Below are 17445 nucleotides of genomic sequence, written 5' to 3'. Positions count from 1 at the left end.
ACAAATGCAGGTAGAGACAAGAGCTCTGGGGTACTGGTTAGTTCATAATAATGATCCACCTATGGGGTTGCAGTTCCCTTTAGCTCCTTGGGTACTTTCTCTAGCTAACCCCATAGATGTATCATTATTATGAACTAACCAGTACTCCAGAGCTCTTGACTCTAGCTGCATTTGTATCAAAAGATGGCCTAGTTGGCCATCACTGGAAAGAGAGGCCCATTGGACTTGCCAACTTTATATGCCCCAGTACAGGGGAATGCCAGGGCCAAGGGGTGGGGGTGGGTGGGTGAGGGACCTGGGGGGGGGGAGTGTATTGGGGACTTTTTGGATAGCATTGTAAATGTAATTGAGGAAAATACCTAATTAAAAAAAAAGAGTTAGTATGGAAAAGAAAAAAAAAAAGTAAATTAGCTGGGCATGGTGGCTCACACCTTTAATCCCAGCACTTGGGAGGCGCAGGTGGATTTCTGAGTTCGAAGCCAGCCTGGTCTACAAAGTGAGTTCCAGGGCAGCCAGGGCTATACAAGAAACCCTGTCTCGAAAAACCACAAAAAAAACCCAAACAAACAAAAAAGTAAATTATTAGCAGATAAGTGTGTGTGTGTGTGTGCATGCACACACATGAGATGCATGCATGTGCACTTGTGTGTGCTGGTACACTTGTGTGTGCATCCATGAAATGAAAGGCCTATGTCAATTGTCTTTTGCAGTTCCTATACAGTGGAGACTGTATATTTTTAGAGTCCTCTGTGAGCCTTGAAAGATTTTCTTAGCTAGACTGAGCAACCAGAAAGCACTGCCTTGACTCTGCAGTTTGCCATTCATCTCTGCTCACAGTGTTGGGGTCACAGACCTGCACTTTGCTCTTGCATCCTTATATCAATGCTGGGGATCCTAACTCAGCTCCTCATGCTTGCACAATAGGCACTTCATCCACTCAGATGTCTCCATGCCTTGCAGTTGCTCTTACAATACAGGTTCTTGGAGTCTAGCATGGCCTGGAACTTACTCTGTGGTGCAAACTGCCTTCCAAATCATGAGTCTTCTCCCATTAATCTTCCAAGTGCTGGGATAATAAGCACGTGGTACCATGATAGAAAAAAATGTTTCTCCAGTTTGTGTGCATGTAAGCAGTATGAATAATACACAGAATAATATTTGAAGTTAAAAGCTGGAGTAACTACTTCATTCTCCTGACTACAGATGTTCTCCTATCTACCTCATTCTCCTGACTACAGATGTTCTCCTATCTATATAATGCTTTGAAAAACAAGAGAGACATTACAGACATTTGTTAAATAAAGCGCTGTAGTCTGTGCTTTTCTCAAAATACCAGTTAAGTCTTTGCTGGTACAATTTAAATAATTTTTCCTCATTTCTCTGACATCTTTACTTTCTTTTTATTTAAGAAACTCAATGAGGTTTTCCTTAATAGTCTGAAACTCTATAACACGTTTCTATAAGGAGTGAGGAGGGAAGGGCATATCTCCCTTGCTTGCCCATGCCACTCCACAGCCGAAAAGTGGTGTAGCCAGCTCTCATATCCTTGGGCAGGCTTGCCCATGCCTCTGACTCTAGGGTCAGCTCTATTGTGCTGCCCAGAGTGAGGTAAAAGACCCACACTCCTGAGTGCTGCAGCAGGTGAGCAACAGGGCCAGCTCTCCTGCTCTCATGAGCCCATGACCATGTCTTCTGCCTGCTGCAGGTAGTGAGGGTTGAGGCTGGAGAAGTGTATATCTTCCATGACCATGACACTTCAGGGACACGAGAAGTAGGGTCAATTTTCCCACATACATTTCCCTTGGTGCCAATTCACCCACAACTTCTAGAATGTGCAGGGCCTGCTCTCCCTAGTACTGCAGCTGGCTAGGGACAGGGTTGTCTCTACTGCTCTCATACCTCTAGGTCTAGATCTCCCACAATGCCCAGGTGAGGGATGGGGCTAGTTCTGCACGTACCCTGGACATCAAAGTGTCCACGGGTGGCAGCCCAGACCAGGTACATTAGCCTGGTCTTGGTGGTAACAGAACCCTGATGTTACAGGGCCAAAGAACCAAATATGGCTCCCAGTGGCATTACAGATCAGGACCCTCCCAAGGTCCCAGGTGACATTATAGACTACTCACATCAGGCTATTCCTCATTACCTTTGAGTCTCCAGTTCTGCCTCTCTTTATTGTTCCCACATTCTTCTGCTTTTCTTCCTCTTCCATTTCACTACCACGAGTGTCTGGGTCACCTCTGCAGTGGCTTCAGGAGTGCTATGTCCCATTAGTGCATTATAGCGCTCAGCAAAGGTCATCTCAGGCACAGTCTTTTCCTCCTCCCAGAACTGTGTGGAAACAGACTGGTGGTCATCTCAGACTAGCTCCTCAGCCAGCCCATTTGAAGTGGCCTCTTGCAAGGGTCATCTGTCTTAGGGCTCACTCCTGCCTGAGGCCCATGACCCCAGGTGGTGTTCTTCTATTCTCCAGCTTGATTTCTATCTGGTGAGACTATTTGGGCCTTCCTGGCACCTTCCTGCTTGTTGTCTCAGGCTCCCTTTTTTTCAGGGGAGTGTTAGGCCACTAATCATTCCAATGTTCACAGGTCAGAACACTGAGTGTAGAGATAGGCTCATTTCTCTCTGTCACCTACTGATGCACATATGACAGAAGCCTGCAGTGACTCTAGGGACAGGTATGTTTACCATTTTTAAAGCTAATGAAAATGTGCGTTAATGAGGCATGTGTGCTTTTTCATTTTTGCATAAAGGGATAAGTCTTAGCTAAATGCTTGATACTGTAAAAATGCGGAAGATCTAACATGTTCCAGAGCTGCTCAGTACATCAATTTTTATGATCACCAATGTCTTTTCACATAAACACATAGTACAGAATGGCAGAAGTATATTTAAGAACATTTCAGAAAATTTTGGAGATACTGCTGTAATCTTAAACCAAAATTCCCTGAATGACTGTTTAGTGAAAGTCAAGTCAGCGACTCAAATAACAATTTTTAAAATAAAACATTCTAATTCAATCCAACTTGATACCTGCTGATGAATTTTGTAAGGAAATATTAAAAGTCATTCTTTTTCACAATTAAACCTTCACACTTCAGCGAAAACAGAAAATGTTGTGTATCCAGTAAACCACTCTAATTTATAGCAAGCAGCACTGTCAAATCTGACCTGAGGCTTTTCAAGTTGAATCTGTTGAATGGTGCAGTGGAGTGATGGCACACAGGGCACAAATCAGTGTGCCAAAGAGAGCTGCAGCAATGCCCTGCCATGCAGCAAGGACAAGGACTCTAGAAACTCCACAGACAAATTAATTTTGAATTAACTTTTCTTTGTTGAAAATTCAAAAATTTTATTGTTGTTGAATATTTCACAATCCCTCACATTCTGCTACAGGATCCCAATATGGGATCAGAACCCACAGTTAAAGTACAGTGCTCTGGATATAGGCCTTGGTTACAACTCTCCATAAAACAACCTTCAAGATCTCCATTTCCTGATTCATCTCTCTTTGAAAGAGAGATAGGGGTTCCTTGTTTATCTATTATGATGCCTACAGCCTCTTCTTGAGGGTAGCCACTGTCTTTTTTTAGTCACTAATCTTTGGGATCAGATAACTGATGTTCAAAAGCAAAAGCAGATGGGTGTCTCAGATCAGAGAACAAACTTACCATTTCTCTCCTTTACTTCCCCTTCAGAACTGATCTTGTCTCTTGTGGTTGTTAATATTCAATTTCCTCTTACTGTTCAATATTATGGGAGGGCATCAATCACGTCTTTATTATCTTTTCTTAAAATTTCAGTAACCAGCTACAGTTTCTGAAACATAGTAGGAACTTAGTAATTATCTGTTTACAGTAGCTTATTTTCTTTTAGCTTTTTAAAAAGATAGTATATGAAATTATATTGTATAGGAACTTTTCTTGATCACACCTATTTTACCATTACCTAATACCATTTTTAATATGGAGAAGACACATTGGTGTTAATTGACTTCAGAAGTGAAGATCTCACATTAAATGGAAATGATAGGAAACACTACATATTACCAACAGTAGTAGAAAGTACCTAATGAGGATCATTCCTACAGCATGTTTATGTTCAGGGTATAAAAATCATTTTTACGTTACCAATGTTCTCTTTCTACAGAATTTCATGCTGACTCCAAAATACAGAAATACTTGTTAAAGAATATCTGTGGATACTGTGCTACTAACCTAGGGTAAATAAATAATTCACAAGCTCAAAACTTGAAAAAAAGTGACAAATCCTAATAAAAGCAATGAAAATCATCACCATCCAAAAATTCTGTAATATATTTTAAGATAAGAGTTGAGGAGGCATCCTTAGGGAATTTTCTTCATAGGAAAGGCAAAGAAATCCCTTATAAACTTTTCACGCCACAGTACTAAATGTTAAACAGCTTCACGGCTGGCTGGAAAATGTATTCTTCTTTTCAGTAGCTAAATATTTCTTTGAAGCTCAAATCATATTTTACAAATTCTGCTATGACACCCTGCTCCAGGATATAGCTTAATAGGTCTTCAGCCCCTGTCGCTCTTCTTCAATCCCATGAGGAATATCTGATCCTTTCCCACTGAATCTCTTGTGTTTTTTTAGACACAATAAATGCATAGCCTGCCTCATCTAAAAACAATTCTTATGAAATTGAGAGATCAAGATATCCTGCTTTAAACAGAGGTTATCTAGTGGGAAATGACACTTGAAAATACAAGTAAGTTTCTCAGTGTGGGGTTGTTCGTGAAATTTGATGCAACAAAATGAGTACTGCTCAGACTTGTCACTTCTTGACCATGCTGTGTTCATTTCATGCCTTTCATTATCAGCTGAAAGTGAAGGATTCTGGGAAAGTTCTAGAATTATAGCATCAGCAACAAAAACCGTTTAAAACATGATTGATAAAGTACTAACACTTCAGTGATTTGGTGACTGTATTGGATGATGGAGTTGGCATTCCTGAACTTAATAAAATGGGTGTGTATTGGGAAAACACGGGTTCTTTCTTTTCTTTGTGCTGTGTTTTTTTTTTCCCCATAAGGCAAAATCCTCAATAGCAGCTTACCTGATCAGAGCAGCAGAGCCTGTGTCACATATAATAGGGTCTTTTTTATTAATATCACACTGAATTTGGAGTAGAGATCTGTATAAAAACCTTATTCACATTTGGTAAATTTTCCATTAATTACTGAAAAGCTACCAGGTCTGTTATCAATGGAAGGACTGTATGTTAATCATAAAAACCTATCTTCCAAGGATCTTGGCCTATCCAATACTTGGCTACTTTTCCCCCCATTTTTATTAAATGCTCAGAGGGGGGAAACGAATGGCATGCTTTATCTGTGTTTAAGTACTGTTAATCTTCATGAAAACTATAGAAAGCATATAGAATTTCTCAAGTATTTACTCAAGGCATTTAAAAATAAGATTCACCATATTTACAGATGTTTAGAGTAGCCTCCACAGACGTGAACATGCTTTTACATGAAAAAGTGCCAGAATAAATATAATCTTTTATAGAACGTTCTAAGATCTGGAGAGATTGCGCAGTACTTAAGAACATTTATTGCTCTCCTAAAGGATTTGGGTTCAGCTCCTAACACCCGTATAGAAGCCCACAACCATCCTTCACTCCAGTATCAAGGGTCCTGACACCCTATTCAAATATCCACAAGCACCAGGCATTATTATGATGCCCATAAATAAATGCAAGCACATATAGATATAATGCAGTAATATAATAATATATTAATATAAATCTATAGAAAAATAAATTTCAATTTGATGTTTGTATTAATATTTCATTTAGAATAATTAATTCCCACCTAAGTTCCTTATTACAATGACTAGTCTATACTTTTTAATGAAAATAGATTCTTCTCTCATACAATACATCCTTCTCCCAACTCACACCTCCCTCCTCCTACAGATCTACTTCCTTCTCTCTCAGTTTTCCTTCAGAAAGGAGCAGACATTCACAGGGTATAGAGGGGGAGGGTATAGGGGACTTTTGGAGAGGAAACTAGGGAAGGGGATAGCATATGAAATGTAAATGAAGAAAATATCTAATAATTTTTTTTTAAAGACAGAACAACCAAACATGACAAGCCATAAATGTGTCCATGAGCCTACTGGCAATGAACTCAATCTCTGGTTCTTCTCACTTATCTTACAGAGTTTAGGATAAGGATGAAAAATGGCAACTGTCTACCTAAGCTTGGTTTCTTTTTCTTCTGTTGACCAGGAGGGTTCTTCAACTTCCCTGTTTCCAACAGGAGCATTTATTATGTGTTGCCCTGCATCCCAGTATCCCTTCAAGTTTTCTTTACCAGCCCCTACCATCTTTTATGTGGAATAAGCCCAAGTTGACGCTGGGGAGAAATTAAAATAACATAATGTAAATGAGTTTAGATGCGTGTATCTATAAGACCAGCACTCAGGAGATTAAGGCGGAGAATCATGTGTTAAAGGTTAATTTGAGCAGTACAGCTGAGCTCAAACACCACTAAGTCAAACTAAACAGATGTGTTTTTCTTTTAATAAAATTGGAGCATTGTGTAAATGTGTGTATGTATATGCATAATTTGTTTGATCTCCTTATAACCCCACACTAGAATAAAAATAGAAAGACTATAATTAGTTCAAAATATGAATAATACTTTTGAAGGATTATACTTTGCTCAATTTATCATTGTTTCATATAAATCTATAGAAGTATTTGGGGAAGAAGTTATCCAGATCTCAGATTTTTTAAACTATCATTATATTATATTATTTTATATTATATTATAGCAACAATATACTGTTGTGTTTACCAGAATGTCAGTTTTCTGGAATGATGCAACACCAGAAGCTGTGTTCACTCTGCAAAGGCGGTGGTATTTGTATCCAACCAAGACATAAAAAAAGTAGCCTGGTCTTCTGCAGAGGCTTGGATGTGTTATGCATCCACCTTTCCTCAGTCTAATTTCATATCCACTAAGGAAGGTTTTTAATTTGCCTGAAATGCAAGTTAATGTTGATTTCAAATTATGTAACTGACGTTTAATGACACTAATTACTTCTAGTTAAAGCAAGTGCCTGAATCTTTACTATTGTGAAGAGTACTAAGTTCAAGAAATTGGCCCAATGTCAGAGATTTTGCCAACTTAATATCAGCCCTCAAACTTTCTTCTGATTTTTTACCTTACACTGCTCTATCCAATGATAATGGGCAAACATTCAAAGAAATTACAATATATGCAGTTAAGTTAAGTGATAAACAGTCATATGTCTTTATGAGATATTTCTTTAAAGGTTTTTAAGAAAACACACAGCAGTGTCATCATTATCTTTAATAATATGCACCATATGTTTATATAAACAGGACTTATAAAAATAAAAATTTGGCTCCCAAAAAGGAAAAGTATGTGATGGAATTGAGATTTGCTACAAATAGGGAAAGTCCTGTATCCTGCAATGTTCTGTAACATAGGAAAGTAAACTCGCAACCCCTTTGTCTGAAGCCAGGAGTTCCGATCCAAAAAAGTAACTAGAGGCCCCTCTCACTTAGAAACAGAAATGCACATTCTAAATTAAACATTAGAACACAGAAATCAGCAGTACACTAGAAGAATAACTCACCAGGGCCAAGTGGGATTCCATCCAGGATCCAGAAACTGATTCAATATTTCAGAATGCATTAATAATATCTAGCATATTAATGAGTCAAAGGAGGAAAAAACAAATGATGTCTTCAACATATGTTGATGTGACATTTTAAAAATTTAATTACCCATTGCTGATTCAAGAAGAAAACATCTTAAAAGTAAGAAGAGAAAGAAGTTTCATTTAGATGAAGTTATATATTTCAATTTAAACTTATACGATGAAGAAGGAGATTCTGGAGGTATTACATGTAAAGTCACAAATACAACATGGATTCCCAACTATTATTTGAAATGTTCAGGACTAATGACATGTGGGAAGTATTGGTACAAAAGTTGAGAAGGCAGTACTCCATGCATTTGTCTCATGGCATACACTGAGAACCTCCTGAGTACCAGCCATATTTCTTATGATGCCCTGACAAGAAAATGACTTGGCTATGCTCCAGAGGCTTACACTCAAGTGGGTCAATGCAGACACATTTGCAAAAGGAAAAACCGTGGCAGAGCAGCAGTTGCCCTTTCAAACTTAGTTGGCTATTAGTGTTCACTTAGGTCTAAGTTAACAATCTATTAGTAAAGATTATTGAATTTAAAACATTTTAGTGAAAGAATGTTAAAAACCTCACTGGAAACTATTTTTGATTAATAAATATAAAGCACCTTTTCAGGAGAATGATTGTATTGTTCAATTTCCATTGTCAATTTTATTGGATTGGCCATTAGTGAGGGAACCTTCGGCATTTCTTTTGGGGAGTTTCTGGAAGGAATTAACTAAAGAGGAAATCCTACCTCAAATGTGAACAGTACTGCACTATACAATGTGATTGTAGACAGAATAAAAAGGGAAGGAAGGAAGCTAGCCAAAATGACAGGCAGCATTTCTTTTGAATTTTTTCAATTTTAATTTCTATATATATGTATAGTATTTACATAAGTTCCCCTCCTCATTCTTCTAACTCCTCCCACATCCCATATCCTCCATCACTCCTCCTATCCATGCCTCTTCTCCTTTAATTATTATTACCCCCTCTCATACACACACACACACACACACACACACACACACACACACACAAACACATGCACACACACGCACACACATTTACACACATGTGCACACACACATAAATACACACACAGATACACACACATGCACACTCAAACATGAATAAATACATAAATACAATCTGCTGAGTCCATTTAGACTGTTAATATATTATGTGTTTAGGGCTGATCACATAGTATTGGATAATCAATTAGAGGGCCCATCTCTGGAAAACATTGATTTTCCCTCTCTTATTAGCTATGAATTGCCCATAGCTCTTCTAAATATGGTAGTATTCCTAATATATGAACATGTGAGCAAGCATCCTGCTGTTTCTGATGCCATGGCCAAAGAATTCCCCCTACCATTCTGTCTCCATCATGGTGGATTATATCCTGAAACTGTGAGCCTGTTTAGGTAAAGCAAGGAGAAAAGTAACCACTTTTTGAACTGTGTTGGGAATGTACTATTAGATGGTATTTAAAAATATTTTAGCAGTTTTCAGATTCACAATACATTGTTATTAACTGGAGTCATCAAGTTGTACAATAGATCTCATGAACTTGTGTATCCTTTAGTATCTCCCAGTCCTTTGCCCACTCTGGGACCACCCAATATACACTTTTCTTCTGAGTTCAGCTGTGCATATTTCACGTATAGATGAGATCACATGTGTTTGTATTTCTGTGTCTCACTTATTTAATGTTCTCCATGCTGTGGTAAATAACAAAATTTCTGTTATTTTAAGTCTGAATAGTATTCTGTTTTGTAGATATGCTATATTACTATTTATAGTTTCCATACCAATAAAGAAATCCTTAAAATATCATCAACAAATACATTGTCAGCATGTATCACATAAAAGAATGTAATGATAGCCTCAAGCAAAAGTATATTTTATATATTAATATAATAATGGAGAGAACAAAATATTTTTCTCAAAAGAACTAAAAGCATACAACTCACAATCACCCACTCACAAATAAAACACGTTCAGCTTCACCAACAGCACCTGAATGACTGGGAGTTGTAAACTTTTGGTAAGAGTTAAACTGCTACTACCTAGTATGAGTGGAACAGTTGGGGACTCTGATATGCACTGCTTAGGTTGCACATTAATTCAATATAAACATTTGAAGACAAACATGTATGAATGTTTTAATTGCTAATTCTCTTTCAAACTCATTCTATAATTCATTTTAGCATGTGCTTCAAGGCAGTGCATAATATGCTTGAAAATAAAAGTATGTGTGTTCTTTTAAAAGCAGACATTATGGAGATACTAGATTTTCATGACTAGTGAGTATGAATAAATTGGCCTACAATCAATATTGCTAAGCAGTATGTGGTGGCTAAGTCCAATAAGGTCTTTAAAGCCAGTTTTTAAAAATGTACACAATAAACTTTTGAGAGAAAGGTGGCAATTTAGTTTCTACAGTATGGCTGATTACATAACTATTCAGAAGAAGGCACATGTAGGGAGGAAAGTGTGAAATGTCTTCATTTATATCCATCTCTTATGGGTCAGGTTTTCCAATTATTTTTTACTCCTTTTATTATTAAGTATATTTAATTGATGAATAAAATCATAAAATTATACCTATCAATGCTGCATTGAATGCTTTGGTTCATGCATACATTAAGTAATGTCTAAATCATAATGTGTAACCTTTAAAATGAAATAAAATTCAATAAACTCTATATTGTTATTATTACAATAAAATATTTTAAGATTTAAAACTTCCTTCTTGATAACAAATCTATTGAATACTGGTTTCCAATTATCTTTGAGAAAGGTTTCTTTTTCATATATAGTGGTGTGGTGAAACTCTAGCAAAAGTTAACTTTATGAACAAGTTAATAATGTACATTGTGAATTATTTATATGCACCTTGAAGCTTTAAGTCAGAGAGGGCAGCTCTGAATTTCTTTCCAAGTCAGAACATAATCCTCCCTCTGACTGTGGTCTTCTCCATATTAATGAGGTCCACAGAGCAGAGTGTGTGTTAGAGTTCATGTCTTGAGTGTGCTGGGTGTTCTTATTGTCACCTTCTACAGGCTGATCGTGAACAAAAGTGGATTCAGCTGACCAAAGTTTAGTCATTCTTGGGGTCAATAGTGACCTAGAAGAGGAAAGGATATACTTAGGGACATTGCAAGGAGAATTATTATTTAAAGTTGTCTTCTCCCAGTAACCCCACACCCCTCTCTCAGTCGTAGAGGAAGTTTGGTGTTTGGGAAGATCTGAGATTTGATTCTAGAGTCCATTTTGTCCCAGTGATATCCTATAAGTTTCTATTTTGTTTGCAAGTTGTCATCTGAGTAATCATTGTTGGAGGTTGGGCTGAGGGTGAGCTGGGGGTGTGGGGAAGGAGGGTGGGCTGGGGAGGATTGCTGTTTCTTTTGTCCTGTTTCCAGAGGGAGTGTTTTGCAGTGAGCACTATGATAGATGCAGTAGCATAACTCATTCCTGCTTTTTATAGTTTTCCTGATCTGCCCTGTGCCTCAGATGGCACAGTAGACAAGAAGGCACCCACAACAATCACAGGTTGTTACAATTTTCCTTCCTAACTACCACTATAGATATGTGTCTAAACGATATGTCTTTTGTTCCCTAAGGTGTGACTCAAATTCATCATGTTGTGGTTTGTCTGTGTGCTGGATATTATTAAAAATGTTTTCTAAATATTATCATAGACCATTCATTTGTCAACAATTTGGCATATTGGTTGAATTCTGTGGCAGGTGTACACACAGCATCAACTTGAATTATTTCCTTCCTAAACCTGTTACTAGCACTTTGAAAGGGTAAAAACCATTACTCCACATTTCACCCATTTCCTGTAATTCAAAAACTCATTCTTCTCAGAGGAATGACCCTGTTTTCCTCAGGCTTGAAGAAAAATTGTATACTGAGCTTTAAAAATGTGTCAAGACACATTAAAAACACTGGCAGACAATAAGAAAGTTAGACTCAAACATAAGCATGGCTTAGAATTTTGCTATGCAGCTTCTTCATGTTTCTAGGTTGGAAAACTAACCCACTGGTGGAACAGTGTGTTCTCAGGATGAAAAAGATAAACACAGAGATTCTATTTTTATAGCACATGTTGTTGTGGCCACACAGCATGTATGGTGCTCTGGCTGAATATCACTAGTTCCTGATAAGCATTTAAATATTGCAAGATCTCCTTGATTTTATTTTGGGTGGCAAAAAAACCTTAAGTAACAGAGATCTAATTTGAAATAACACTTGCCTGATCAAATTTCCTCTTTTCTTCCCATTTCCTTACCTGGAAATGTGGCTGGTATTTTAGTTCAGAGATCACTAGGTGGATAAATCTCAAAAAAGAATGATACGGCTGAGGCTCATATGTGCCTTGTTTCTGACTGCTGAAGATTCCCCTAGATTATTGCAATTTTTATACTGAAACAAAACCTACCAGGAAATGAGAATAGACTCACTCCAAATGTAGCATAATGATATTGAAGGCATGGCTACAAGCCTGGCTACAGAATGGAGTTTAAGGTACATGTAACTTTCTAGGGATGACATAATAGACCTTTACAAACTGAGCAACTGAAGCAGCAACAACAAAAATTATGACATCTAAAGGTCATAATCCCCAAATCAGGGTGATAGCTAGTATGGTATAGTATGGTTTCTCCAGACATTATCTCCTTGGCTCAGCTTTCTGAACTACCGTGTGACTCTCCGTGATTTTGTGTGAGTGTGTGAGTGTGTGTGAGTATGTGTATGTATTCCTGATATCTCTATCCGAGTATCATCAGTCTTCCTGCTTATGTCTCCCTCCATCCTAACACCTCTATTTTAATGCACTTATACCTTTAAAATACCTTAGCTCCATGTAGGTCTCTGGCCTATCCAGCCTCTGGTTCTTGGTCATCCAGGCAGTGTCAGAGATGGGCTCCCTCTTATGGCATGGGTTTCAAATTGGACCAGTCATTGGTTAGTCAGTCCCACAATTTCTGTGCCACCTTTATGTCAGCACATCCTGTAGGAAGGACAAATTATAGGTCCAAGGTTTTGTGTTTGGATTGGTGTCCCAAACCCTCCATTGGAAATCTTGCCTGTTTACAGGAAATGGCTGGTTCAGGGTCTGTATCCTCCATTGCTAGGAGTCTTTGCTTAAATAATTCCTGGGAGTTTTCATTGCCAAACTCGACTGGCAAAAAATAAAAATAAAATTAAAAATCAATGAAATGATTCCTAATAATCTTCTGCTATACTCTTAGACTGGTGCCTAGCTCAACAGTCATCAGAGAGGCTTCACCCAGCCGCTGATGGAAACAGATGCAGAAACCCACAGCCAGACAATTAGGTGGAGCTTGGGAGATCCTGACAAAGAGGGCAAAGAAAGAGAACAAGGATTGTAGGAGCCAGAGGGGTCAAGGACACCACAAGAAAACCCACAGAATCGATGACCTTGGGCCCATAGTTGCTCACAGAGACTCAACTACAAACCAGGAAGCCTTCACAGGGCTGAACTACGCTCCCTGCACAAATGTTACAGTTGTGCAGTATGGTCTTCTTGTAGGACATCCAACAATGGGAGCAGGGGTTGTCTCTGACTCTGTTGTCTTCCTTTGGGTCCCTTCCCTTCTACTTGGTTGCATTGTCTGGCATTAATAGGAGAGGAGGTGCCTAGCCTTACTGCAACTTGATTTACCAAGGCTGGTTAATATCCTTGGGAGCATTGCCTTTTTCTGAAGAGAAACTGAGGAGGAATGGTTAATGGTGGGGTGAGAGGCTGGGGAGAAAGGAGGGAGAGAAAACTGTGATCAGGATATAAAACAAACAAATAAATTTTAAAAATGCCTAAAATGATAATAAAAAACCTTTATCTTTAAACAAAGTTACATTTTGTTTTTGTTTTTGTGTTTTTAATTTATTTTTTATTAGGTATTTTCCTCATTTACATTTTCAATGCTATCCCAAAAGTCCCCCATACCCACCCCCCCAATCCCCTACCCACGCACTCCCACTTTTTGGCCCTGGGGTTCCCCTGTACTGGGGCATATAAAGTTTGCAAGTCCATTTTGTAAGTTGTGACTTGAGTACATGAGTCTCATGTGTGGAGTACTTCAATCAAGGACAGATATACAGAGACAGGTAAAGAGAATGTAGCAATAAAATTCATTTAAAGAATACAGGGTAGCTTTAGTAACATCCAGAGAAACTAAAGAGATGAGAGCCGTCAAATAGAGAAGGAACCATTGGCCATAATAATGCCTCCTTCACATGCTGTGAACCTGGGGAATCTCTTCCCTTCTTGGAATTATGATAGATCTTTCATTAGAATAAAAATTGGAGAGCCGGGCAGTGGCTCCAGCACTTGGGAGGCAGAGGCAGAAGGGTTTCTGAGTTCTAGGCCACCCTGGTCTACAACATGAGTTCCAGGATAGCCAAGGCTATACGAAGAAACCCTGTCTCAAAAACCAAAACAATTTGAAAATGAAGAAAATATAAAATAAACAATATATAAAAAAATAGGGATGTGACTCTAGAATACTTTTGACCTCAAAAAAAAAAATGGGTACAGAAACAAGCAACCATTGAATAAAATATAGAATCTACAGGAGTAGATATTATGAAAAGTGTAATTGAAAATTAAAGCGTTTTTATAGGCTAATCTTCTCTCAGAAAATTTCCTTGCAGAGGTAAAAGTTAAAAAATATATTGTGGAGAGGAGGAAGTCTGTAAAAGGCAAACACATTGTTCATGGAGAATGATCCAGAAAGTACACGTGAGTGAAGAGAAGTTGAGCTCTCATTATCTGGATGTGTTTTTCAGTACCAGGGATTGAACCCAGGGCATCATGTATTCTAGACCAACACTTTTGCCTGTAAGCAAAATCCTTATCCCATGATTTCATGATTTGGAATCAGTAGCTTAAATACACACACACACACACACACACACACACACACACACACACATACAGAGAGAGAGAGAGAGAGAGAGAGAGAGAGATTGTAAGGAGTACTCACTATATCTTTCATAGGACTTATATAAACATGAAAAATGCAGAGGTGAACAGATTGTATCTTTTCTATCTAGTGTTTAGAAATCTCTACATTTCAACATAAACAAAATTGCATTTTTTTCCTGAGGGCATTCAAAACCCCTCATCATTTTTTGCCCAACGTACCTCACATGAAAAGTGGTGGGATTTTGTTGTTTGTTGTTTGGGACTTTTGTTTAGTTAAATTTATTTATTTATTTAGTGTGTACATACGTGTGACATGCACTTCGGAGTGAATGGGCAACCTGTCAAGGTTACTTATCTTGCTTCACCGTGTGGGTGCTAGGGATAAAATGGCAGCAGGAAGTTTAACTATTCAGTATCTTTCTAGACTGGTTGGTTTTATTTCAATATAATAGTTTAATATAATTTCATGATGTAGCCCAGGCTGGCCTTGAACTCAGAATTCTACTGGTCTTATATTCCAAGTTCTAGTACATACTTCATCATGCTGAGAAGTATTTCTTAGGAACAAATTTCCTGTCTTTGGTTATGGTAATTTCAATTTTTAAAAACTAGTTTGTGTCTTTAGAAAAGAATGGATGGAAAAGAATATGCATCCTGGATTGACACGAACCCCTTATTTCTTGTCTTTTGGAACTCGCTCACCAGAAGCCTCAACTGGACCCAATCCACAATGCTTGGTGAGGGTTCTCATTTAAAAAAAACAAAACAACAACAAAAAAAAACCCTTAGACTGCTAGATCATTAGACTAACTTGTTACATAGCTCCATCACTCCAATTTATGCCTTTAAAACGTGAGACAACTTCTGCTTAGTCAGCTCCAAGATACATAAAAATTATTATATAATTTTTTAAACAGTTAAAGAGAATCTATGCAGTTAGAAAAAGGATATTTAAAATAACACAAGTAATTTACATGCAGCATGGAACATATGGCAAGAATTTAAGAAATGGTTGACTCATAATGATAGTCTAACTAAAACAGTCAACTAGTAAGGACATGAAATTCCAAGTTGACACTATTACTATTCTCTTCTTAGAACTGTATAAAGGAGAGAAACAACAACCATAATCTGCCCATTGTAGCGCTGTTGTAACACATCAGGCACAAACCATTAATGGTCAGGCCAATGACTGAGAAATGGCGTGGGAAGGATGTAAGACTTTGAAAATTAGAGAGACCAGTAGCTAAATATCAGAAGGAAGATCCAGCCTTGCAATGTTTAAGGCAAATATTGCCCTTATCCATGTGTATGCATATGTGCATTTCTGTGTGTAGATGTGTGTGTGTGTGTCTGTGTGTCTGTCTGTATATGGTTGTGTTTATAAGCCTTTCCAAAATGCTTAGACATTGAACATTGTTTCGTCTACTAGTCTACACTGTGGAATACTGATTTTTATTTTTACAACCTTTGTGGATTTCTACCCAGATTTTCTTTCTCTTAACTTCACTCTTCATTACCCTATTTAAACCCTAGTTAGCCACACAATAGAGATCAGAGTACCTGCTATACACTCAGCTTTTCCCATCCTGCCTCTGTCACCACCAACAGAAGGACCCTTTCTTGCATATTTTGATACTTTTCCATACATAACACTATTTTTTCCACGTCTGCATTCTAGGAACCCTTTATAGTGCTGAAAATGGACACTGAGTAACTCTCTGCATCTTATTATAAAAGAGACCTGGTAAGTAGCATATTTAAAACACCTGATCTTTCAGTCTCCTTTTTGTTGAAATACCAACACAACAATTCAGAATTTCTTTTACCAGAGATGGATCCCACACTCTGCCCTCTCTGTTGGATTTGGGTTGGTCTTAAGACAGTTTGAAAGTTTCCATTTTAAAGCTCAATAGCACCTTAGCTATTCTGGTTCTGAATTCTGACTAATCAACGCATGGATGGATCACATATGGAAAGTGTTACAGACATGAACAGAATCAGCTCACTGTAGACTTGGACCTGGATGAACCAGCTAATTAAACAGAGAACACATGACTGACTCCCAGGCTCACAAGTTAAATAAAGTCATGTTTAGGTGATAGTTCATTGTGCATCAAAAACTCACCAGAAAAAATGGGAAGTTTGTGAAGTTTCCTTCCCTTTATTTTTAATGGGAAGATTCTAGACTGTTTTGAATCAAGTCTCATATCAATGCATTCCTGCTTGAAGAATAGATGATATAATAGTAACCTATAAGTGTTTTAAATTCCTTATGAAAATACAATCACCTATAGCTCTAGGAGCTTGTGTCTCTAGCTGCATATGTATCAGAAGGTGGCCTAGTTGGCTACCAGTGGAAAGAGAGGCCCATTGGTCATGCAAAATTTATATGCCTCAGTACAGGGGAACACCAGGGCCAAGAAGTGGGAGTGAGGGGGTAGAGGGGTGGGGGGAGGGTATGGGGGACTTTTGGGATAGCATTGGAAATGTAAATGAGGAAAATACCTAATAAAAATTTTTAAAAAAGAAAATACAATCACATCTAGATTCCATATTATTGACCTTGCACAAGTCCCAATGGAATGACAGAACTGTGTTATTTTTATTTAACACCACTCTTGCCCTTATCCCATGTGGGTTCAGACATGAAAAGGATCTGGCAGGGCCCAGGATCCAGAAAATGTTCATTTTCTTGAAGCTGTCAAGGAGAGAACATTGGTTTGGTGCCATTGCTGCTTTGGGGTCACAGCCAACCTGGGAATGAACAGCTGTTGTT

At 38.0% G+C, this 17445-nt stretch overlaps 1 pseudogene; it reads right to left on the bottom strand.

Moving 5' to 3' along the window:
* Nucleotides 1-2554: 2554 nt before the first annotated feature.
* Nucleotides 2555-2679, bottom strand: LOC115031823 (small nucleolar RNA SNORA17; annotated as a pseudogene).
* Between the last annotated feature and the right edge of the window lie 14766 nt (nucleotides 2680-17445).

The sequence above is a fragment of the Mus caroli genome, unplaced genomic scaffold, assembly GCF_978045245.1.
Source record: "Mus caroli unplaced genomic scaffold, Mus_caroli_1 scaffold_10, whole genome shotgun sequence".
Classification (NCBI taxonomy): Eukaryota; Metazoa; Chordata; class Mammalia; order Rodentia; family Muridae; genus Mus; species Mus caroli.
Note: the sequence above shows the minus strand (reverse complement) of the source record. Positions and strands in the feature narration are given on the sequence as shown.